The sequence below is a fragment of the Pseudorca crassidens genome, unplaced genomic scaffold (genome assembly GCF_039906515.1).
Source record: "Pseudorca crassidens isolate mPseCra1 unplaced genomic scaffold, mPseCra1.hap1 Scaffold_85, whole genome shotgun sequence".
In the NCBI taxonomy this organism is placed as follows: domain Eukaryota; kingdom Metazoa; phylum Chordata; class Mammalia; order Artiodactyla; family Delphinidae; genus Pseudorca; species Pseudorca crassidens.
Genome location: NW_027136337.1, coordinates 956,148 through 981,014, shown reverse-complemented (window position 1 = coordinate 981,014; position 24,867 = coordinate 956,148). Strand labels below are relative to the sequence as shown.

The 24,867-nt window shown below is 44.1% G+C and overlaps 1 long non-coding RNA gene across 1 annotated transcript in view; it reads right to left on the bottom strand.

The window, feature by feature from the left end:
• The window catches only part of LOC137218349 (uncharacterized), a 43,810-nt gene that overhangs the window by 11,303 nt on the left and 7,640 nt on the right, over nucleotides 1-24,867 (bottom strand). Inside the window, exon 2 of the long non-coding RNA XR_010940668.1 lies at nucleotides 9,773-9,854. This is a non-coding gene — a long non-coding RNA (uncharacterized lncRNA). The remainder of the gene's footprint in view (nucleotides 1-9,772; nucleotides 9,855-24,867) is intronic.

Genomic DNA, 24,867 nt, shown 5'->3' with positions numbered 1-24,867 from the left:
AAAGGCAGGACAGGCCATGGAGAACTTGGAGCCTTGTTATGCTGATGGGAGGGATGTAAATTGCCAACAGACACTCGGGAGAAGTGTATGGTGTTTCCTGAAACATCTAAAAAACAAAGCAACAGAGCCTAGGGCACTTCCACTTATGGTCCTATAGCTTAGGGAAATTAAAATCAAAAAGACACAGCCACCCAAAAGTTTGGGACGCCTCTGTTTACAAGAACCTCGTTTACCATACAAGTTCAGTATCACAGAAAGTGAAAAATGGATAAAGAACTTGTGGTACTTATATACAATTCAGTATCCCTCAGCAATGAAATCTATGTCATCAGGCCCGTAGCAGCATAATGAGTGGATTCAGGTACGATGATTCTAACTGAAATAAGTCACACAGAAAAAGAAACATCATAAGATATCAGTAATACACGGAATGTAAACTTGGCTACACAGGAACTGAATTCCAAAACAGAAGAGGGTCTCAAATTTAGAAAACCAACTTATGCTTGCTTAAGGGGAAAGGTGAGTTGGGGTGCTGCATAAAACCAGAGATTGAAATGAGCACAGATAAAGTTCCTTAAGCCAAATATGGAATAGACAAGAGCTACTCCTTGCTCAACGAAATGGACTCAACACCCCATATTAAACGTCTAAGAATGTACCTGACTAGTAAGTATCTTAAAACCTATGGATTGCTATGTCTCCAAAAGAGAATCAAGCGTGTGTACAGGGGCATAAACTCAGCAGTGATAGGATTGGAGAGGTTCGGTGAGCAAATGAAGACCCTTTGAAGTCATATTGCATGGTACCCATTCCACGTGTTTCAACTACCCAGGTTTAAGGTATTCTTCCTTCAGCTAAAACATGCATGTGGAACCCAGAGTATGATCAACCGTGTGAACGGGAGACGTGTTCAAATATGTCTCAGTTTTCCTCCCCTGGTACTCGGGTGCAACATTCCAGACACTTTACTAACACTCTCCCCACCAGGAGAGTCAGCGCCTTTAACCTCCTGTTTGGCCCAGTTTGCAATTTCTGTGGAAGATGTACAGGAATAGCGAGAACCAATGAGAGACTAGCTGGAGGTGTCTGGACGGGCAAATTTAACTCTCATTTCCCACCAGGAAGAGGAGATAACCAAAGGCTCAGCGTGCCGTGCCGGAACCAGATTAGGGCCTGAAGCCATCCTGCGGTGTTGCGGCCAGCTCACAAGAAAGCGAGTTGAAGAAAGGAGCTCAGGGGCACTGTAATTCACAAACCTGCAGAGTTATAAATGACAGCTATCGTCCAAAAATAAACTGAAGTAAGGCTGCCAAGAGGACTTGAAAGCGGGGCAGAATTGCAGGAAACCGATTTCAGGAGGTAGACTGGAATTGCATTGAAAGCATAGGAAAAGAGGCAGAACGTCCACAATGATGCACTTGGCCAAAAAGGGCGTATGCGTTTTTTCCTGAATATATTCAGGAAAAAACGCATACGCCCTTTTTGGCCAACCAAGCAAGCTTGCAAAGGAAATCTGCACTACAATGAAGTCTCACTTCCCCCCAGTCAAAAGGGCCATCTGAAAAAAGTGTAAAATCCAGAAAGGCAGGACAGGCCATGGAGAACTGGGACCCTTGTTATGCTGATGGGTGGGATGTAAATTGCCAACAGACACTCGGGAGAAGTGTATGGTGTTTCCTGAAACATCTAAAAAACAAAGCAACAGAGCCTAGGGCACTTCCACTTATGGTCCTATAGCTTAGGGAAATTAAAATCAAAAAGACACAGCCACCCCAAAGTTTGGGACGCCTCTGTTTACAAGAACCTCGTTTACCGTACAAGTTCAGTATCACAGAAAGTGAAAAATGGATAAAGAACTTGTGGTACTTACGTACAATGCAGTATCACTCAGCAATGAAATCTATGTCATCAGGCCCGTAGCAGCATAATGAGTGGATTCAGGTTCGATGATTCTAACTGAAATAAGTCACACAGAAAAAGAAACATCATAAGATATCACTAATACACGGAATGTAAACTTGGCTACACAGGAACTGAATTCCAAAACAGAACAGGGTCTCAAATTTAGAAAACCAACTTATGCTTGCTTAAGAGGAAAGGTGAGTCGGGGTGCTGCATAAAACAAGAGATTGAAATGAGCACAGATAAAGTTCCTTAAGCCAAATATGGAATAGACAAGAGCTACTCCTTGCTCAATGAAATGGACTCAACACCCCATATTAAACGCCTAATAATGTACCTGACTAGTAAGTATCTTAAAACCTATGGATTGCTATGTCTCCAAAAGAGAATCAATCGTATGTACAGGGGCATAAACGCAGCAGTGATAGGATTGGAGAGGTTCGGTGAGCAAATGAAGACCCTTTGAAGTCATATTGCATGGTACCCATTCCACGGGTTTCAACTACCCAGGTTTAAGGTATTCTTCCTTCAGCTAAAACATGCATGTGGAACCTAGAGTATGATCAACCATGTGATCGGGAGATGTGTTCAAATATGTCTCAGTTTTCCTCCCCTGGTACTCGGGTGCAACATTCCAGACGCTTTACTAACACTCACCCGAATTGGAGAGTCAGTCCCTTTAACCTCCTGTTTGGCCCAGTTTGCAATTTCTGCGGAAGATTAACAGGAATAGCGAGAACCAATGAGAGACTAGCTGGAGGTGTCTGGACAGGCAAATTTAACTCTCATTTCCCACCAGGAAGAGGAATTAACCAAACGCTCAGCGTGCCGTGCCGGAACCAGATTAGGGCCTGAAGCCATCCTGCGGTGTTGCGGCCAAGTCACAACAAAGCGAGTTCAAGAAAGGAGCTCAGGGGCACTGTAATGCACAAACCTGCAGAGTTATAAATGACAGCTATCGTCCAAAAATATACTGAAGTAAGGCTGCCAAGAGGACTTGAAAGCGGGGCAGAATTGCAGGAAACCGATTTCAGGAGGTAGACTGGAATTGCATTGAAAGCATAGGAAAAGAGGCAGAGCGTCCACAATGATGCACTTGGACAAAAAGGGCGTATGCGTTTTTTCCTGAATATATTCAGGAAAAAACGCATACGCCCTTTTTGGGCAACCAAGCAAACTTGCAAAGGAAATCTGCACTACAATGAAGTCTCACTTCCCCCCGGTCAAAAGGGCCATCTGAACAAAGTGTAAAATCCAGAAAGACAGGACAGGCCATGGAGAACTGGGAGCCTTGTTATGCTGATGGGCGGGATGTAAATTGCCAAGAGACACTCGGGAGAAGTGTATGGTGTTTCCTGAAATATCTAAAAAACAAAGCAACAGAACCTAGGGCACTTCCACTTATGGTCCTATAGCTTAGGGAAATTAAAATCAAAAAGACACAGCCACCCCAAAGTTTGGGACGCCTCTGTTTACAAGAACCTCGTTTACCGTACAACTTCAGTATCACAGAAAGTGAAAAATGGATAAAGAACTTGTGGAACTTACGTACAATGCAGTATCACTCAGCAATGAAATCTATGTCACCAGGCCCGTAGCAGCATAATGAGTGGATTCAGGTACGATGATTCTAACTGAAATAAGTCACACAGAAAAAGAAACATCATAAGATATCACTAATACACGGAATATAAACTTGGCTACACAGGAACTGAATTCCAAAACAGAACAGGGTCTCAAATTTAGAAAACCAACTTATGCTTGCTTAAGGGGAAAGGTGAGTTGGGGTGCTGCATAAAACCAGAGATTGAAATGAGCACAGATAAAGTTCCTTAAGCCAAATATGGAATAGACAAGAGCTACTCCTTGCTCAACGAAATGGACTCAACACCGCATATTAAACGCCTAAGAATGTACCTGACTAGTAAGTATCTTAAAACCTATGGATTGCTATGTCTCCGAAAGAGAATCAAGCATGTGTACAGGGGCATAAACGCAGCAGTGATAGGATTGGAGAGGTTCGGTGAGCAAACGAAGACCCTTTGAAGTCATATTGCATGGTACCCATTCCACGGGTTTCAACTACCCAGGTTTAAGGTATTCTTCCTTCAGCTAAAACATGCATGTGGAACCTAGAGTATGATCAACCATGTGATCGGGAGACGTGTTCAAATATGTCTCAGTTTTCGTACCCTGGTACTCGGGTGCAACATTCCAGACGCTTTACTAACACTCTCCCCACTTGGAGAGTCAGTACCTTTAACCTCCTGTTTGACCCAGTTTGCAATTTCTGCGGAAGATGAACAGGAATAGGGAGAACCAATGAGAGACTAGCTGGAGGTGTCTGGACGGGCAAATTTAACTCTCATTTCCCACCAGGAAGAGGAATTAACCGAAGGCTCAGCGTGCCGTGCCGGAACCAGATTAGGGTCTGAAGCCATCCTGTGGTGTTGCGGCCAGCTCAAAAGAAAGCGAGTTGAAGAAAGGAGCTCAGGGGCACTGTAATTCACAAACCTGCAGAGTTATAAATGACAGCTATCGTCCAAAAATATACTGAAGTAAGGCTGCCAAGAGGACTTGAAAGCGGGGCAGAATTGCAGGAAACCTATTTCAGGAGGTAGACTGGAATTGCATTGAAAGCATAGGAAAAGAGGCAGAACGTCCACAATGATGCACTTGGCCAAAAAGGGCGTATGCGTTTTTTCCTGAATATATTCAGGAAAAAACGCATACGCCCTTTTTGGAAAACCAAGCAAGCTTGCAAACGAAATCTGCACTACAATGAGGTCTCACTTCCCCCCGGTCAAAAGGGCCATCTGAAAAAAGTGTAAAATCCAGAAAGGCAGGACAGGCCATGGAGAACTGGGAGCCTTGTTATGCTGATGGGCGGGATGTAAATTGCCAACAGACATTCGGGAGAAGTGTATGGTGTTTCCTGAAACATCTAAAAAACAAAGCAACAGAGCCTAGGGCACTTCCACTTATGGTCCTATAGCTTAGGGAAATTAAAATCAAAAAGACACAGCCACCCCAAAGTTTGGGACGCCTCTGTTTACAAGAACCTCGTTTACCGTACAAGTTCAATATCACAGAAAGTGAAAAATGGATAAAGAACTTGTGGTACTTACATACAATGCAGTATCACTCAGCAATGAAATCTATGTCATCAGGCCCGTAGCAGCATAATGAGTGGATTCAGGTACGATGATTCTAACTGAAATAAGTCACACAGAAAAAGAAACATCATAAGATATCACTAATACACGGAATGTAAACTTGGCTACACAGGAACTGAATTACAGAACAGAACAGGGTCTCAAATTTAGAAAACCAACTTATGCTTGCTTAAGGGGAAAGGTGAGTTGGGGTGCTGCATAAAACCAGAGATTGAAATGAGCACAGATAAAGTTCCTTAAGCCAAATATGGAATAGACAACAGCTACTCCTTGCTCAATGAAATGGACTCAACACCCCATATTAAACGCCTAAGAATGTACCTGACTAGTAAGTATCTTAAAACCTATGTATTGCTATGTCTCCAAAAGAGAATCAAGCGTGTGTACAGGGGCATAAAAGTAGCAGGGATAGGATTGGAGAAGTTCAGTGAGCAAATGAAGACCCTTTGAAGTTATATTGCATGGTACCCATTCCACGGGTTTCAACTACCCAGGTTTAAGGTATTCTTCCTTCAGCTAAAATATGCATGTGGAACCAAGAGTATGATCAACCGTGTGAACGGGAGACGTGTTCAAATATGTCTCAGTTTTCCTCCCCTGGTACTCGGGTGCCACATTCCAGACGCTTTACTAACACTCTCCCCAATTGGAGAGTCAGCGCCTTTAACCTCCTGTTTGGCCCAGTTTGCAATTTCTGCGGAAGATTAACAGGAATATCGAGAACCAATGAGAGACTAGCTGGAGGTGTCTGGACGCACAAATTTAACTCTGATTTCCCACCAGGAAGAGGAAATAACCAAAGGCTCAGCGTGCCGTGCCGGAACCAGATTAGGGCCTGAAGCCATCCTGCGGTGTTGCGGCCAGGTCACAAGAAAGCGAGTTGAAGAAAGGAGCTCAGGGGCACTGTAATTCACAAACCTGCAGAGTTATAAATGACAGCTATCGTCCAAAAATATACTGAAGTAAGGCAGCCAAGAGGACTTGAATGCGGGGCAGAATTGCAGGAAACCGATTTCAGGAGGTAGACTGGAATTGCATTGAAAGCATAGGAAAAGAGGCAGAACGTCCACAATGACGCACTTGGCCAAAAAGTGCGTATGCGTTTTTTCCTGAATATATTCAGGAAAAAACGCATACGCCCTTTTTGGACAACCAAGCAAGCTTGCAAAGGAAATCTGCACTACAATGAAGTCTCACTTCCCCCCGGTCAAATGGGCCATCTGAAAAAAGTGTAAAATCCAGAAAGGCAGGACAGGCCATGGAGAACTGGGAGCCTTGTTATGCTGATGGGCGGGATGTAAATTGCCAACAGACACTGGGGAGAAGTGTATGGTGTTTCCTGAAACATCTAAAAAACAAAGCAACAGAGCCTAGGGCACTTCCACTTATGGTCCTATAGCTTAGGGAAATTAAAATCAAAAAGACACAGCCACCCCAAAGTTTGGGACGCCTCTGTTTACAAGAACCTCGTTTACCGTACAAGTTCAGTATCACAGAAAGTGAAAAATGGATAAAGAACTTGTGGTACTTACGTACAATGCAGTATCACTCAGCAATGAAATCTATGTCATCAGGCCCGTAGCAGCATAATGAGTGGATTCAGGTACGATGATTCTAACTGAAATAAGTCACACAGAAAAAGAAACATCATAAGATATCACTAATACACGGAATTTAAACTTGGCTACACAGGAACTGAATTCCAAAACAGAACAGGGCCTCAAATTTAGAAAACCAACTTATGCTTGCTTAAGGGGAAAGGTGAGTTGGGGTGCTGCATAAAACCAGAGATTGAAATGAGCACAGATAAAGTTCCTTAAGCCAAATATGGAATAGACAAGAGCTACTCCTTGCTCAACGAAATGGACTCAACACCCCATATTAAACGCCTAAGAATGTATCTGACTAGTAAGTATCTTAAAACCTATGGATTGCTATGTCTCCAAAAGAGAATCAAGCGTGTGTACAGGGGCATAAAAGTAGCAGTGATAGGATTGGAGAAGTTCAGTGAGCAAATGAAGACCCTTTGAAGTCATATTGCATGGTACCCATTACACGGGTCTCAACTCTCCAGGTTTAAGGTATTCTTCCTTCAGCTAAAATATGCATGTGGAACCCAGAGTATGATCAACCGTGTGAACGGGAGACGTGTTCAAATATGTCTCAGTTTTCCTCCCCTGGTACTCGGGTGCAACATTCCAGACGCTTTACTAACACTCTCCCCAATTGGAGAGTCAGCGCCTTTAACCTCCTGTTTGGCCCAGTTTGCAATTTCTGCGGAAGATTAACAGGAATAGCGAGAACCAATGAGAGACTAGCTGGAGGTGTCTGGACGCACAAATTTAACTCTGATTTCCCACCAGAAAGAGGAAATAACCAAAGGCTCAGTGTGCCGTGCCGGAACCAGATTAGGGCCTGAAGCCATCCTGCGGTGTTGCGGCCAGCTCACAAGAAAGCGAGTTGAAGAAAGGAGCTCAGGGGCACTGTAATTCACAAACCTGCAGAGTTATAAATGACAGCTATCGTCCAAAAATATACTGAAGTAAGGCTGCCAAGAGGACTTGAAAGCGGGGCAGAATTGCAGGAAACCGATTTCAGGAGGTAGACTGGAATTGCATTGAAAGCATAGGAAAAGAGGCAGATCGTCCACAATGATGCACTTGGACAAAAAGTGTGTATGCGTTGTTTCCTGAATATATTCAGGAAAAAACGCATACACCCTTTTTGGCCAACCAAGCAAATTTGCAAAGGAAATCTGCAATACAATGAAGTCTCACTTCCCCCAGGTCAAAAGGGCCATCTGAAAAAAGTGTAAAATCCAGAAAGGCAGGAGAGGCCATGGAGAACTGGGAGCCTTGTTATGCTGATGGGCGGGATGTAAATTACCAACAGACACTCGGGAGAAGTGTATGGTGTTTCCTGAAACATCTAAAAAACAAAGCAACAGAGCCTAGGGCACTTCCACTTATGGTCCTATAGATTAGGGAAATTAAAATCAAAAAGACACAGCCACCCCAAAGTTTCGGACGCCTCTGTTTACAAGAACCTCGTTTACCGTACAAGTTCAACATCGCAGAAAGTGAAAAATGGATAAAGAAGTTGTGGTATTTACTTACAAAGCAATATCACTCAGCAATGAAATCTATGTCATCAGGCCCTTAGCAGCACAATGAGTGGATTCAGGTACGATGATTCTAACTGAAATAAGTCACACAGAAAAACAAACATCATAAGATATCAGTAATACACGGAATGTAAACTTGGCTACACAGGAACTGATTTACAGAACAGAACAGGGTCTCAAATTTAGAAAACCAACTTATGCTTGCTTAAGGGGAAAGGTGAGTTGGGGTGCTGCATAAAACCAGAGATTGAAATGAACACAGATAAAGTTCCTTAAGCCAAATATGGAATAGACAAGAGCTACTCCTTGCTCAACGAAATGGACTCAACACCGCATATTAAACGCCTAAGAATGTACCTGACTAGTAAGTATCTTAAAACCTATGGATTGCTATGTCTCCAAAAGAGAATCAAGCATGTGTACAGGGGCATAAACGCAGCAGTGATAGGATTAGAGAGGTTCGGTGAGCAAATGAAAACCCATTGAAGGCATATTGCATGATACCCATTCCACGGTTTTCAACTATCCAGGTTTAAGGTATTCTTCCGTCAGCTAAAACATGCATGTGGAACCCAGAGTATGATCAACCATGTGAACGGGAGACATGTTCAAGTGTCTCAGTTTTCCTCCCCTGGTACTCGGGTGCAACATTCCAGACGCTTTACTAACACTCTTCCCACTTGGAGAGTCAGCGCCTTTAACTTCCTGTTTGGCCCAGTTTGCAATTTCTGCGGAAGATGAACAGGAATAGGGAGAACCAATGAGAGACTAGCTGGAGGTGTCTGGACGGGCAAATTTAACTCTCATTTCCCACCAGGAAGAGGAAATAACCAAATGCTCAGCGTGCCGTGCTGGAACCAGATTAGGGCCTGAAGCCATCCTGCGGTGCTGCGGCCAGCTCAAAAGAAAGCGAGTTGAAGAAAGGAGCTCAGGGGCACTGTAATTCACAAACCTGCAGAGTTATAAATGACAGCTATCGTCCAAAAATATACTGAAGTAAGGCTGCCAAGAGGACTTGAAAGTGGGGCAGAATTGCAGGAAACCGATTTCAGGAGGTAGACTGGAATTGCATTGAAAGCATAGGAAAAGAGGCAGAACGTCCACAATGATGCACTTGGCCAAAAAGGGCGTATGCGTTTTTTCCTGAATATATTCAGGAAAAAACGCATACGCCCTTTTTGGCCAACCAAGCAAGCTTGCAAAGGAAATCTGCACTACAATGAAGTGTCACTTCCCCCCGGTCAAAAGGGCCATCTGAAAAAAGTGTAAAATCCAGAAAGGCAGGACAGGCCATGGAGAACTGGGAGCCTTGTTATGCTGATGGGTAGGATGTAAATTGCCAACAGCCACTTGGGAGAAGTGTGTGGTGTTTCCTGAAACATCTAAAAAACAAAGCAACAGAGCCTAGGGCACTTCCACTTATGGTCCTGTAGCTTAGGGAAATTAAAATCAAAAAGACACAGCCACCCCAAAGTTTGGGACGCCTCTGTTTACAAGAACCTCGTTTACCGTACAAGTTCAATATTGCAGAAAGTGAAAAATGGATAAAGAAGTTGTGGTACTTACGTACAATGCAATATCACTCAGCAATGAAATCTATGTCATCAGGCCCATAGCAGCATAATGAGTGGATTCAGGTATGATGATTCTAACTGAAATAAGTCACACAGAAAATGAAACATCATGAGATATCACTAATACACGGAATGTAAACTTGGCTACACAGAAACTGAATTACATAATAGAACAGGGACTCAAATTTAGAAAACCATCTTATGCTTGCTTAAGGGGAAAGGTGAGTTGGGGTGCTGCATAAAAGCAGAGTTTGAAATTAGCACAGATACTGTTCCATAAGCCAAATATGGAATAGACAAGACCTACCCCTTGCTGAACGTAATGGATTCAGCAATGAGGTATCACCTCACACCTGGTAGAATAGGCATCATAGAAAATCTACAAACAAAAAATGCTGGAAAGGGTGTAGAGAAAAGGAACCCTCTTCCACTATTGTTGGGAATATAAATTGATACAGTCATTATGGAGAACAATATGGAATTTCTTAAGAAACTAACAATAGAATTCCCATATGATACAGCAATCCCAGTACTGGACATATACCCAGACAAATCCATAAATCAAAAAGAGACATTCACCGCAATGTTCATTGCATCACTATTTACAATATCGAGGTAATGGAAGCAACCTAAATGCCCACAGACAGACGAATGCATAAAGCCGTGGTACATATATAAAATGGAATATTACTAAGCCATGAAAAGGAATGAAATTGGGTCATTTGTAGAGACGTCGATGGATCCAGAGACTGTCATACAGAGTGAAGTAAGTCAGAAAGAGAAAAACAAATCTTGTATATTCATGCATATATGTGGAACCTAGAAAAACTGTACAGATTAACCATTTTGCAAGGCATAAATAGAGCAACAGATGTAGACAACAAACGTATGGACAACAAGGGGGGAAAGCTGTTGGGGGGGTGGTGGTGGGAGGAGTTGAGAGACTGGGATTGGCATGTATACATTTATATGTATAAAATAGATAACCAATAAGAACCTGCTGTATAAAAATATAAAATAAAATTCAAAATTAAAAAGAAATAAAATTTAAAAAATAAAACAGAAAAAACAATTATTCCCTGCACATACATGTATTTATATGAATAATTTATTTCCATGCTTATATCTGTAAATACAAAAAAGAGGAATAAAATCTACCTTGAACCAAAAACGAAAAAGAGAAAAAAAACACAGAACCCACCAGTTACACAGAAGAAAACCGTATCAGGGCACTTGCTCCAGTTGTAAACAATTCTGAAGTTGGTCAGTGGTGGGGAATCGTCTCCCATTCAGCCAGCAGCCCCCACGCAACAAGCGTCCTCATTGCAAAGCTGGGGCACCGTGCCAGGGCATCTGTGAGTAAACGTGAGCTGAGCCCCAGGCCAGTTGCTGCTGAACTATTCCCACCTGTCCCAGGTAAAACACCTGAATATATACAAGGACTTGAAAGCCTAGAGGAAGGGCCATGGAGCCACACGAGTGACAGCATGCCGGCCGACTTGGTGCCTGCAGGCCAGCCAGGATGGTCCTGGCCCTGGGTGCTCTTCTGGAAGATTTCCATTTCCCTGCCTGAGATACCCGTCCTGTCCCTGCCCCCACTGCTTTTTTCCTTCCTCACCTCTGCCCAGGGAGAAATTCCAGCAGCAGGTATGGGTGACACATCCTCTTCTTTAGCAGGTGGCAGCCTGGCAACTGCTGCAGAAAGTCCAGCAGAGCCCCACTCACACTGGGCCACCCACAAAGCCGTGGCCTCTCCCTCCCTCCCACCAGCCCAGCCCCGAGACTGCTGACAGGGCAGAGAAAATGGCGTCAGGCACGGCTGCAGGGGCTCTTGCTGCCTGGAGTGGTATTTATATTGATCTCAACCCAGGCACACCTGGGGAGGGCTGGCCGGCACGGTAAGTCTGCCCAGGTCAGCCAATCATCACCCCTCAGGGGCTCACAGTTGCAGAAAATGGAACTTGCTGAAGCGGCTAGGTCCAAGGAACAGGTGTGGGCTCCCGAGAGTCAGGATAGACAAGGGGCTGCAGCTTTGGCTTGTTTTCTAATCATTTTATCTGGCCCATGAGTGGGAGACAACTTCAAGAGAACCCTCTCCTAATGAGAGGAACCCAGGAGTCAGGGAGAGGAGGGGTGGGTGGTGGTTGGAGACAGAGGCCTGGTGCCCCGGGTGCAGTGGAAGTCTCTGGAAGACCAGGTGGAGGGAGGCCGCACGGAGTGATGCCCAGGGTCACAGACCTGTCACAGCTGCTGTTTGTTAGTTCAAGTCCTGCTCTGAGGTGCTCTGTGTCAGCTCTGAGCGACAGGTGAGCTGGGGGTGCTCTGCAATGAGGGCTATGTGCACGGTTCCTGTGTGCCCAGCCCTGCCACAGTATCTGCAAGGGTAGCTCTGTATCCTGGGAGGGGCCTGACCACGAGAGCCCCGTGGGCTGGGGTGGGGGTGGGGTACCTGCCCAGGTGAGCTCCATATTCTGGGATTGGTCTGACCACGAGAGTCCCATGGGCTGCTGGGGACCTGGTAAAGGATGTCAGGACAGTCAGTGAAGCCACCGAGGATATACCTCCAGTTGCTCCTAATTCCTACACCCTGCTGGTCATTCTACCAACCACCAGGACATGGTATTCTGTATTAGTCTTCAATGATGCCTTCTTTTGTATTCCATTAGTCCCAGAGTCACAAGAAATTTTGGCTTGTGAGTGGCAGGACTCAACATACAACTAAAACAATACTTCCGGGCCGTTCGGCCCCAAGGGTGCAAAAATTCCCACACCATCTTTGGGGAAAGCTTAGCTAAAGACCTAAAAGTTCTACCTCTGGAAAAGGAAACCCTCCTTCAATATGCAGGCGACATTCTGATCGCTAGCCCTACTAAGGAGGCCTCTGAACTACCAAGCCAATAAAGGATAGAAGTTGTCCAAGAAAAAGCTCAAATATCACAGACTGCAGTGACCTGCCTGGGCTTCATTCTCACAGAAGGTCGGAGAAGCCCATCCCAGGAAAGGGAAGAAACCATTTTCAGCCTTACCCCTTTCTAAAACTAGAAGACAGCTTAGGGGTTCCTGGGGAGGCCAGGGTTTGCTGCTTCTGGATCCCTAACTACAGTCTACTAGCTGGGCCTCTATATGAAACACTGAAAGGAAAAGATGATGATCCTTTTGAATAGAATCCAGAAGTGGCCTTTCAAGAATGGAAAGAGCAGTCAATTCAGACCCTTGCCCTGGAACTCCCTAATTTAGCTAAACCCTTTGACCTTTACATTCCCGGTGAAAGGTGAATCGCCATTGGAGAATTAGTGCAAAAACTGGGACCACTTGAAATGGAACAATGCAAGAATGCCATCCAGGTAGGATAAACTACGGTCACTAAGGGGCTTGGCCCACTGCCACATCTGGCCAAGATACTGGCGGTATCTAAAAACCTGGAAATCAGCAGCCCAAAAGGCCACCTCCCTCCTAAGGGAAAAGGACCCCACGTGGTGATCCTAACCACCAACCATGCCCTGAAGTTGCAGGGTTCGCTCCGTGGGCACACCGACCTCGAGTGAGGAGGCCCTCCAACTCCAACATCCAGAGAGATAACCGGGGGCAACAGGGCACCATGACGACTCGTGTGAACATCACTTGACCTGGAGTTTCTCTCATAAAACAACAAGAGTGTGTCCCAAAAGAGTAGACTACTGCTTGCAGGACTTACTGCACCCAGAGGGGAGCTAATAATCTTGGCGGGGGAACAGTATACCACACTGTCACCATAGAAAAGCCTACAGACACCATGATGATGGTGGCCAATAAGACCGGCTGGACTCCTGTTTACTTCAAAAGGCTGTTGACTCAGTGGCCATCATGGTCCTTGATCACCACTGACCCTGGATTGTCTGGGAGTTGAGCGGGCAGGGCTCTGACACCTGGTGCTGTTTGTACGTTAATTCAGGGGCCTAATTGAAGAAAGCGCAGACTACTGGTCAGAACATCTAGGCTGGCAGAAACGGTCAGCCTAAGGTGGCCAAACAAATGTGGGGCGGGGTGAAACCGGCCCCCACAGCGTCTCTGCACATCTCTTTCCTGGACCCTTAAAGGTCATTAGAATCTATAACACTTCCAATGCTGGTGCTCAGGTGGACGAACAGGGAGGCAGGGGTCCTGGGGACAATCAACGTCACCGGGAGGCTGCTGGGGAGAAGCTCTGACCCTCGCCCCAGGGTATGAGGGCTCCCAACTCAGCACTCAGCAGTTACAGAAGAAGGGTCTGCACCCTCAGCACTCCAAGAATGAGGAACGGGACAAAAAGCAGAGGAGGGGTTTGTCCCCAGCAAAGCCCATTAAAAATCCCTGGGAGATAAAAATAGAATCTGGGCAATAAAGTCAAGTCTAACCTTTTTTATCCTTTGTGCTTTGTCTAATTTCACGTGCTCCTAGGGTCCCGCATGCAGAGGTTCCACACCCGGCACTTCAGACCAGATTTCCTAGTGCAGAATGGCTGGGTCGACACCTCAGCTCCTGGGGCCCAGTGCAGACTCCACGATATAGAGCCTGAGCTACAGCCAACCCGGCCCTCGAGAGCTCCGCCCCCTCCTTCCCTCCCACTGACTCTGACAGGTCTCTACACAGCAGCCCAGCCCACAGCCCACGGGGTAGTGCATGCTCTCACCTCTCCATTCTCTGATCAAAATATAAAGTTTCCTTTGCTTGTGAACCAAACTCAGTCTCGATCTGTTGGCCCCAATGACACTGGGCAGGGGGACACTTGTTGGGGTCCACTCTGGAGGATCAGTAACAGAAATTGAGACTATTGTAACCTCAATGAACAGATGTGTGAGCCAAACTGTAGTTAACATAGAACAGTGTATAAGGCTCGGGTAAAATAAGATGTTTTTAACACTTCCATTTGATATTTCCATTACTTTTTATAAGCAAGTTCAGTGAAAAGGTTTGTCTTATTTGTCAGGTCAATATTAGAGAAACGAAGTGATTTCTTTCCAAGGATGTACATCTAATAATCTTGGTTAAACCTTCAATCTTGTTTTAAATGCTTTTCCATTGAAAATGATACCTCTCTTTCAGCTCCCCCATTTCTGAGAAGTATAAAATCTTATAATTTATTATTACCAAAGGGGAAAGGTGGGAGGAGGGATAAATTAACAGTTTGGAATTAACACATACACACTGCTATGTATAAAATAGATCATCAACAAGGAACTACTGTATAGCACAGGGAACTACACTCAACATTTTGCAATAACCTATAAGGGGAAATAATCTGAAAAAGAATAGATATTTTTATTGACATCATCTATCAATGACAGTTAAAGTGTAGCCTAAGGGAAGCTGGTGGTGAGTGCTTCTGACCCTGAAGACTTCAATTATCTAAAGTTTGGACTCTGCCTACTTCCCAAGGCCCTTAATGAACATATGTGTAGCCGTAGCTTAAAAACTTCCCCAGTTTGGGTTTCGGGGAGACACTGATTTTGAAAAAGCCCTGGTGTTCTCCTTACATGAATGGGACTCTTCCTACTGCTAAAACATGTCTGTCACACCCAGAGGATGGTATACCGTCTGATCGGGAAGAGTTTGGAAAAGGCATCTCATCTCCTCATCTCCTGGTGCTCGGGTTCACCCCTCCAGCGTCTTTACTAACAGTCTCCCCACTTGGAGATGTCAGCACTGTCAACATCCTGTTGCGTACAGTTTGGAATTTGTCCAGAGGATGAAGCGGAAGGATGAGGAACAATGAGAGACAAGTCCTAGGTGTTCAGACAGGCACATGTCACTCTAATTTCCAATCAGGAAGACGAATTGACCAAAGGCTAGGGTTGCCCATGGAAACAGTATAGGGCTTGAGGAAATCCCGCTGCTTTGTGGCCAGTTCCCATAAACACAAGTTGAACAATGGAACTCAGGGGCAGTAAAATTCACAAAACTGCAGAGTTGAAAATATCCATCACTGAAAAATGTCTTGAGGAAAGTCAAAGAAAAGGACTTGTAAGCAAGGGAGAATGGCAGGAAAGGGATTTGAGGAGGTAGAAAGGACTCGCCATTAAGCACAAGAAAAGGAGCTGAACATTGCAGTTGGCCAAAAAGGGTGTATGCGTTTTTTTCTGTATATATTCAAGAAAAGGGCATACACTTTTTTAGCCAACCAAACAGGTGGGCACTGGAAGTCAATACTACAAAAGATATCACTTCACATCAGTCAGAAGAGCCATCCTCATAAAGCGTAAAAAACAGAAATGCAGGACAGGGCAACGAGAAGAGGGAGCCCTGTGAGACTTATAGTGGAAATGTATATTGCCAACGGCCATTCTGGAGAAGTGTATTGTGTTTACTAAAGCATCTAAAAAATGAGCTACAGAGCATAGGGCACTTGCACTCATGGGCGTATATCTTGGGAAAAACAAAAATCGAGAGGACACAGGCACCCCAATGTTTACCCCCTCTCTGTTTAAAAGATCCTCGACTAGGATATAACTTAAATGTCTCTGGAGGGAAAAAATGGATAGAGATGTGGTACTTAGGTAGAGTGGAATATTATTCAGCCTGGAAATCAATGAAATATGGCCAGTTGTAACAACTCCCGAGGAGTTACGTATGATCATTCTAAGTGACAGAATTCAAAAAGAAAAAGACACATATCATAAGCTATCACTTAAAGGTGGAATCCAAAATGGCTACACATGAAATAAATTACAAAACAAAAACATAGTCAAATATGTAGAAAACACGCATAAGGCTGCTAAACGGGAAAGGTGGGGAGGGGTGAGGCATCATCCAGGAGGTTGAAATTAGCAAAGATACCATTCCAAATACCAAACTGATAATCAACAAGGCCTACACGGTAGCTAAAAGAACTGCACTCAGCACACTCAAGTCACCGGAAAAGAATATATACGACTGGTAAGAATCTGAAAAAGAATTTATTGATGTCTCTCTGTACGTGAATCAAGTGGATGTACAGCAGCAAGAAACAGAGCTTTGAAAATCAGCTGTAACCAATATAGTAATAAATTGAAAAAAATAAACGACAGAGAGACAGAGAAAACCTCTTACAAGTTTTCCTCAGGGACGGTGATGCAACATGGATTGAACACATCTAGACCCACAGCAGGATGAGACATAAGGCTGGAAACTGTTTGCGCTAAGAGAAATGTGAGGTTGGGTGAGGAAATGCACACCCTTTAAAGTAATACTACCTGTTACCCATTCAATGGGTCCCAAATCTGCAGGTTCAAGGGATCTTCCTACAGCTAAAACATGCATGGAAAACCCAGAGGACTGTACACCATGTGATCGGGAGATGTGTCTAAAATGCACCTCATTTATCCTCTCCTGGTGCTCCTGTTCACCATTCCAGCCACGCTACTTAGAATCTCCCCACTTGGAGAATCAGCACATTTAAACTTCTGTTTCACACATTTTGCAAATTGTGAGGAGGATGAACGGGAAGAGGGGGAACCAATGAGAGAATAGTTGTAGGGGTTTGGACGGGCACATATCACTCTAATTTCCCATTAAGAATAAGAATTAAAGAAAGGCTCAGCCTGCCTCGCCGGAGCCAAAATAGGGCCTGAAGCAATCCTGCGGGTTTGAGGCCAGCTCACAAAAGAGCAACTTAAAAAATGGAGCTCAGGGTCACTGCAATTCACAAACCTGCAGAGTTATAAATGAAAACTAACGTCCAAAAATATGTTGAGGTAAGGCAAAGAAGAGGATCTGAATGCAAGACAGAATTGCAAGAAACAGATTTCAAGAGATAGATTGGACTCGTCTTTAACGCACATGAAAAGCGGCAGAATTTCGACAATGATGCAGTTGGCCCAAAAGGGCGTATGCGTTTTTTCCTGATTATATCCAGGAAAAAAACGCATACGCACTTTATGGGCAACGAAGCAAGCAAGCAATGCAAATGTGCACAACAAAGAAGTCTCATTTCCCACCAGTCAAAAGGGCCATCCTAAAAAATTGTAAAAACCAGAAATGCAGGACAGGCCATGGAGAACAGGGAGCCTTTATACGCTGATGGGCAGTGTGTGAACTGCCGAGAGCCACTCTGGAGAAGTGTATGGTGGTTCCTAAATCATCTAAAAAACAGAGCTACAGAGCATAGGACACTTCCAATCATGGGAGTATATCTAGGGAAGTCTAAAATCAACAAGACACAAGCACACCACAGTTTAGGGCTACTCTGTTTACAAGAACCTCAACTTCAGTACACCTTAAATATCCCAGGAAAGAGAACAATGGATAAAGAAGATGTGGTACTTATGTACAATGGAATATCTCTTCACCATGAAATCAATGTAATAAGGCTAGTAGAAGGATAAAGAGTGGATTTAGGTCCGATAATACTACTTGAAATAAGTCAAACAGAAAAAGAAACATATCATAAGATATCACTTATAGAGGGAGGGTAAATATGGCTGCACAAGAAATGAATTACAGAACAGAACAGTGTCTCACATTTAGAAAACACACTTATGTCAGCTTAAGGGGAAAGGAGAGGTGGGGTGATGCATAAAACCAGAGTTTGAAATTAGCACAGATACCGTTCAATAAACCAAATAGGTATTAGACAAGATCTACACCTTGTTCAATGAACTGGCCTCAACACACCCTATACACTGCAGAGAAATATATCTGAGTAATAAGAATCTTAAAACCCATGTATTGATATATCTCCATAAGGGAATCAAGTGTGTGCAGAGCGGCACAAACACAGCAGTGAAAATGAGCTAAACCCCATTATAGAAATAAATTTTAAAAACAAAACGCTGAAACAATGAAAGAGAGAAAAATTCTTACAAAATTCGCTCAGGGGCTGTGATGCAACCTGGATTGACCACATATAAACCCACAGCTGGATAAGACATAAGGCTGGACACTTGGGGCTGAGAGGATTGGTGAGCTTTGGTGAGCAACTGCCGAAAGTTTAATGCAATACTTCATGCTACTCATTCCAAGGGTCCCAACACTCCAGGTTGAAGGGAATCTTCCTACAGCTAAACCATGCTTGGGAAACCCAGCGACTGGTATACCATATGATCGGGAAAGGTTTCTAAAACGCACCTCATTTTTCCTCTCCTGGGGCTCCGGATCGACATTCCAGCCACTTTACTAACAACATCCCCACATGGAGAGTCAATGCCTTTAAGTTCTGGTATTGCACAGTCTGCAGTTAGTGCGGAGGATGAATGGGAATAGGGGGAACCAGTGAGAAACTAGCTGTAGCGGTTTCAATGGGCACATGTCACTCTAATGTCACATCAGTAAGAAGAATTAACCAAAGGCACAGCAAGGTGCCCCAGAAGAAAAATAGGGCTTCAAGGAATCCTGTGGTTATGGGGCAAGACCACAAAAATAAGAGCTGAAAAATGGAGCTAAGGGCCACTGCAATTCAAAAACCTGCAGAGTTATAAAGGCCAACTATTTTCAAAAAATATATTGAGGTAAGGCTATGAAGAGGCATTGAAAGCAAGGCAGAATTGCAGGAAACCGATTTCAGTAGGTAGACTGGAATTGCATTGAAAACATATGAAGAGAGTCAGAACCTCGACAATGATGCACTTGGCCAAAAAGGGCGTATGCGTTTTTTCCTGAATATATTCAGGAAAAAACGCATACGCCCTTTTTGGCCAACCAAGTAAGCTTGCAAAGGAAATCTGCACTACAATGAACTCTCACTTCCACCGGGTCAAAAGGGCCATCTGAAAAAAGTGTAAAATCCATAAAGGCACCACAGGCCATGGAGAACTGGGAGCCTTCTTATGCTGATGGGCGGGATGTAAATTGCCAACAGCCACTCGGGAGAAGTGTATGGTGTTTCCTGAAACATCTAAAATACAAAGCAACAGAGCCTAGGGCACTTCCACTTATGGTCCTATAGCTTAGGGAAATTAAAATCAAAAAGACACAGCCACCCCAAAGTTTGGGATGCCTCTGTTTACAAGAACCTCGTTTACCGTACAAGTTCAATAGCGCAGAAAGTGAAAAATGGATAAAGAAGTTGTGGTACTTACGTACAATGCAATAACACTCAGCAATGAAATCTATGTCATCAGGCCCGTAGCACCATAATGAGTAGATTCAGGTATGATGATTCGAACTGAAATAAGTCACACAGAAAAGAAACATCATAAGGTATCACTAATACACAGAATGTGAACTTGGCTACACATGAACTGAATTACAAAACAGAACAGGGTCTCAAGTTTAGAAAACCAACTTATGCTTGCTTAAGGGGGAAGGTGAGTTGGGGTGCTGCATAAAACTAGAGTTTGAAATGAGCACAGATAAATTTCCTTAAGCCAAATATGGAATAGACAAGAGCTACTCCTTGCTCAACGAAATGGACTCAACACCCCATATTAAACGCCTAAGAATATACCTGACTAGTAAGAATCTTAAAACGTATGGATGGCTATGTCTGAAAGAGAATCAAGCGTGTGTACAGGGGCATAAACACAGCTGTGACAGGATTGGAGAGGTTCAGTGAGCAAATGAAGACTCTTTGAAGTCATATTGCATGGTACCCATTCCACGGGTCTCAACTCTCCAGGTTTAAGGTATTCTTCCTTCAGCTAAAATATGCATGTGGAACCCAGAGAATGATCAACCGTGTGATCGGGAGACGTGTTCAAATATGTCTCAGTTTTCGTCCCCTGGTACTCGGGTGCAACATTCCAGATGCTTTACTAACACTCTCCCGACTTGGAGAGTCAGTGCCTTTAAACTCCTGTTTGGCCCAGTTTGCAATTTCTGCGGAAGATGAATAGGAATAGGGAGAACCAATGACAGACTAGCTGGAGGTGTCTGGACGGGCAAATTTAACTGTCATTTCCCACCAGGAAGAGGAATTAACCAAAGGCTCAGCGTGCCATGCCGGAAACAGATTAGGGCCTGAAGCAATCCTGCGGTGTTGCGGCCAGCTCACAAGAAAGCGAGTTGAAGAAAAAAGCTCAGGGGCACTGTAATTCACAAACCTGCAGAGTTATAAATGACAGCTATCGTCCAAAAATATACTGAAGTAAGGCTGCCAAGAGGACTTGAAAGCGCGGCAGAATTGCAGGAAACCGATTTCAGGAGGTAGACTGGAATTGCATTGAAAGCATAGGAAAAGAGGCAGAACGTCCTCAATGATGCACTTGGCCAAAAAGGGCGTATGCGTTTTTTCCTGAATATATTCAGGAAAAAACGCATACGCCTTTTTTGGCCAACCAAGCAAGCTTGCAAAGGAAATCTGCACTACAATGAAGTCTCACTTCCCCCCGGTCAAAAGGGCCATCTGAAAAAAGTGTAAAATCCAGAAAGGCAGGACAGGCCATGGAGAACTGGGAGCCTTGTTATGCTGATGGGCGGGATGTAAATTGCCAACAGACACTGGGGAGAAGTGTATGGTGTTTCCTGAAACATCTAAAAAACAAAGCAACAGAGCCTAGGGCACTTCCACTTATGGTCCTATAGCTTAGGGAAATTAAAATCAAAAAGACACAGCCACCCCAAAGTTTGGGACGCCTCTGTTTACAAGAACCTCGTTTACCGTACAAGTTCAGTATCACAGAAAGTGAAAAATGGATAAAGAACTTGTGGTACTTATGTACAATGCAGTATCACTCAGCAATGAAATCTATGTCATCAGGCCCGTAGAAGCATAATGAGTGGATTCAGGTACGATGATTCTAACTGAAATAAGTCACACAGAAAAAGAAACATCATAAGATATCACTAATACAGGGAATTTAAACTTGGCTACACAGGAACTGAATTCCAAAACAGAACAGGGTCTCAAATTTAGAAAACCAACTTATGTTTGCTTAAGAGAAAAGGTGAGTTGGGGTGCTGCATAAAACCAGAGATTGAAATGAGCACAGATAACGTTCCTTAAGCCAAATATGAAATAGACAAGAGCTACTCCTTGCTCAACGAAATGGACTCAACACCCCATATTAAACGCCTAATAATGTACCTGACTAGTAAGTATCTTAAAACCTATGGATTGCTATGTCTCCAAAAGAGAATCAAGCGTGTGTACAGAGGCATAAACGCAGCAGTGATAGGATTGGAGAGGTTCGGTGAGCAAATGAAGACCCTTTGAAGTCATATTGCATGGTACCCATTCCACGGGTTTCAACTACCCAGGTTTAAGGTATTCTTCCTTCAGCTAAAACATGCATGTGGAACCCAGAGTATGATCAACCGTGTGAACGGGAGACGTGTTCAAATATGTCTCAGTTTTCGTACCCTGGTACACGGGTGCAACATTCCAGACGCTTTACTAACACTGTCCTAACTTGGAGAGTCAGTCCCTTTAACCTCCTGTTTGGCCCAGTTTGCAATTTCTGCGGAAGATGAACAGGAATAGGGAGAACCAATGAGAGACTAGCTGGAGGTGTCTGGACGGGCAAATTTCACTCTCATTTCCCACCAGGAAGAGGAAATAACCAAAGGCTCAGTGTGCCGTGCCGGAACCAGATTAGGGCCTGAAGCCATCCTGCGGTGTTGCGGACAGCTCACAAGAAAGCGAGTTGAAGAAAGGAGCTCAGGGGCACTGTAATTCACAAACCTGCAGAGTTATAAATGACAGCTATCGTCCAAAAATATACTGAAGTAAGGCTGCCAAGAGGACTTGAAAGCGGGGCAGAATTGCAGGAAACCGATTTCAGGAGGTAGACTGGAATTGCATTGAAAGCATAGGAAAAGAGGTAGAACGTCCAAAATGATGCACTTGGCCAAAAAGGGCGTATGCGTTTTTTCCTGAATATATTCGGGAAAAAACGCATACGCCCTTTTTGGTCAACCAAGCAAGCTTGCAAAGGAAATCTGCACTACAATGAAGTCTCACTTCCCCCCGGTCAAAAGGGCCATCTGAAAAAAGTGTAAAATCCAGAAAGGCAGGACAGGCCATGGAGAACTGGTAGCCTTGTTATGCTGATGGGCGGGATGTAAATTGCCAACAGACACTCGGGAGAAGTGTTTGGTGTTTCCTGAAACATCTAAAAAACACAGCAACAGAGCCTAGGGCACTTCCACTTATGGTCCTATAGCTTAGGGAAATTAAAATCAAAAAGACACAGCCACCCCAAAGTTTGGGACGGCTCTGTTTACAAGAACCTCGTTTATAGTACAAGTTCAACATCGCAGAAAGTGAAAAATGGATAAAGAAGTTGTGGTATTTACTTACAAAGCAATATCACTCAGCAATGAAATCTATGTCATCAGGCCCTTAGCAGCACAATGAGTGGATTCAGGTATGATGATTCTAACTGAAATAAGTCACACAGAAAAAGAAACATCATAAGATATCAGTAATACACGGAATGTAAACTTGGCTACACAGGAACTGAATTACAGAACAGAACAGGGTCTCAAATTTAGAAAACCAACTTATGCTTGCTTAACGGGAAACGTGAGTTGGGGTGCTGCATAAAACCAGAGATTGAAATGAGCACAGATAAAGTTCCTTAAGCCAAATATGGAATAGACAAGAGCTACTCCTTGCTCAACGAAATGGACTCAACACCCCATATTAAACGCCTAAGAATGTACCTGACTAGTAAGTATCTTAAAACCTATGGATTGCTATGTCTCGGAAAGCGAATCAAGCATGTGTACAGGGGCATAAATGCAGCAGTGATAGGATTGGAGAGGTTCGGTGAGCAAACGAAGACCCTTTGAAGTCATATTGCATGGTACCCATTCCACGGGTTTCAACTACCCAGGTTTAAGGTATTCTTCCTTCAGCTAAAACATGCATGTGGAACCTAGAGTATGATCAACCATGTGATCGGGAGACGTGTTCAAATATGTCTCAGTTTTCGTACCCTGGTACTCGGGTGCAACATTCCAGACGCTTTACTAACACTCTCCCCACTTGGAGAGTCAGTCCCTTTAACCTCCTGTTTGGCCCAGTTTGTAATTTCTGCGGAAGATGAACAAGAATAGCGAGAACCAATGAGAGACTAGCTGGAGGTGTCTGGACGGGCAAATTTAACTCTCATTTCCCACCAGGAAGAGGAATTAACCAAAGGCTCAGCGTACCGTGCCGGAACCAGATTAGGGCCTGAAGCCATCCTGCGGTGTTGTGGCCAGCTCACAAGAAAGCGAGTTGAAGAAAGGAGCTCAGGGGCACTGTAATTCACAAACCTGCAGAGTTATAAATGACAGCTATCGTCCAATAATATACCGAAGTAAGGCTGCCAAGAGGACTTGAAAGCGGGGCAGAATTGCAGGAAACCGATTTCAGGAGGTAGACTGGAATTGCATTGAAAGCATAGGAAAAGAGGCAGAACGTCCACAATGATGCACTTGGCCAAAAAGGGCGTATGCGTTTTTTCCTGAATATATTCAGGAAAAAACGCATACGCCCTTTTTGGCCAACCAAGCAAGCTTGCAAAGGAAATCTGCACTACAATGAAGTCTCACTTCCCCCCGGTCAAAAGGGCCATCTGAAAAAAGTGTAAAATCCAGAAAGGCAGGACAGGCCATGGAGAACAGGGAGCCTTGTTATGCTGATGGGCGGGATGTAAATTGCCAACAGACACTGGGGAGAAGTGTATGGTGTTTCCTGAAACATCTAAAAAACAAAGCAACAGAGCCTAGGGCACTTCCACTTATGGTCCTATAGCTTAGGGAAATTAAAATCAAAAAGACACAGCCACCCCAAAGTTTGGGACGCCTCTGTTTACAAGAACCTCGATTACCGTACAAGTTCAACATCACAGAAAGTGAAAAATGGATAAAGAACTTGTGGAACTTACGTACAATGCAGTATCACTCAGCAATGAAATCTATGTCACCAGGCCCGTAGCAGCATAATGAGTGGATTCAGGTACGATGATTCTAACTGAAATAAGTCACACAGAAAAAGAAACATCATAAGATATCACTAATACACGGAATGTAAACTTGGCTACACAGGAACTGAATTCCAAAACAGAACAGGGTCTCAAATTTAGAAAACCAACTTATGCTTGCTTAAGGGGAAAGGTGAGTTGGGGTGCTGCATAAAACCAGAGATTGAAATGAGCACAGATAAAGTTCCTTAAGCCAAATATGGAATAGACAAGAGCTACTCCTTGCTCAACAAAATGGACTCAACACC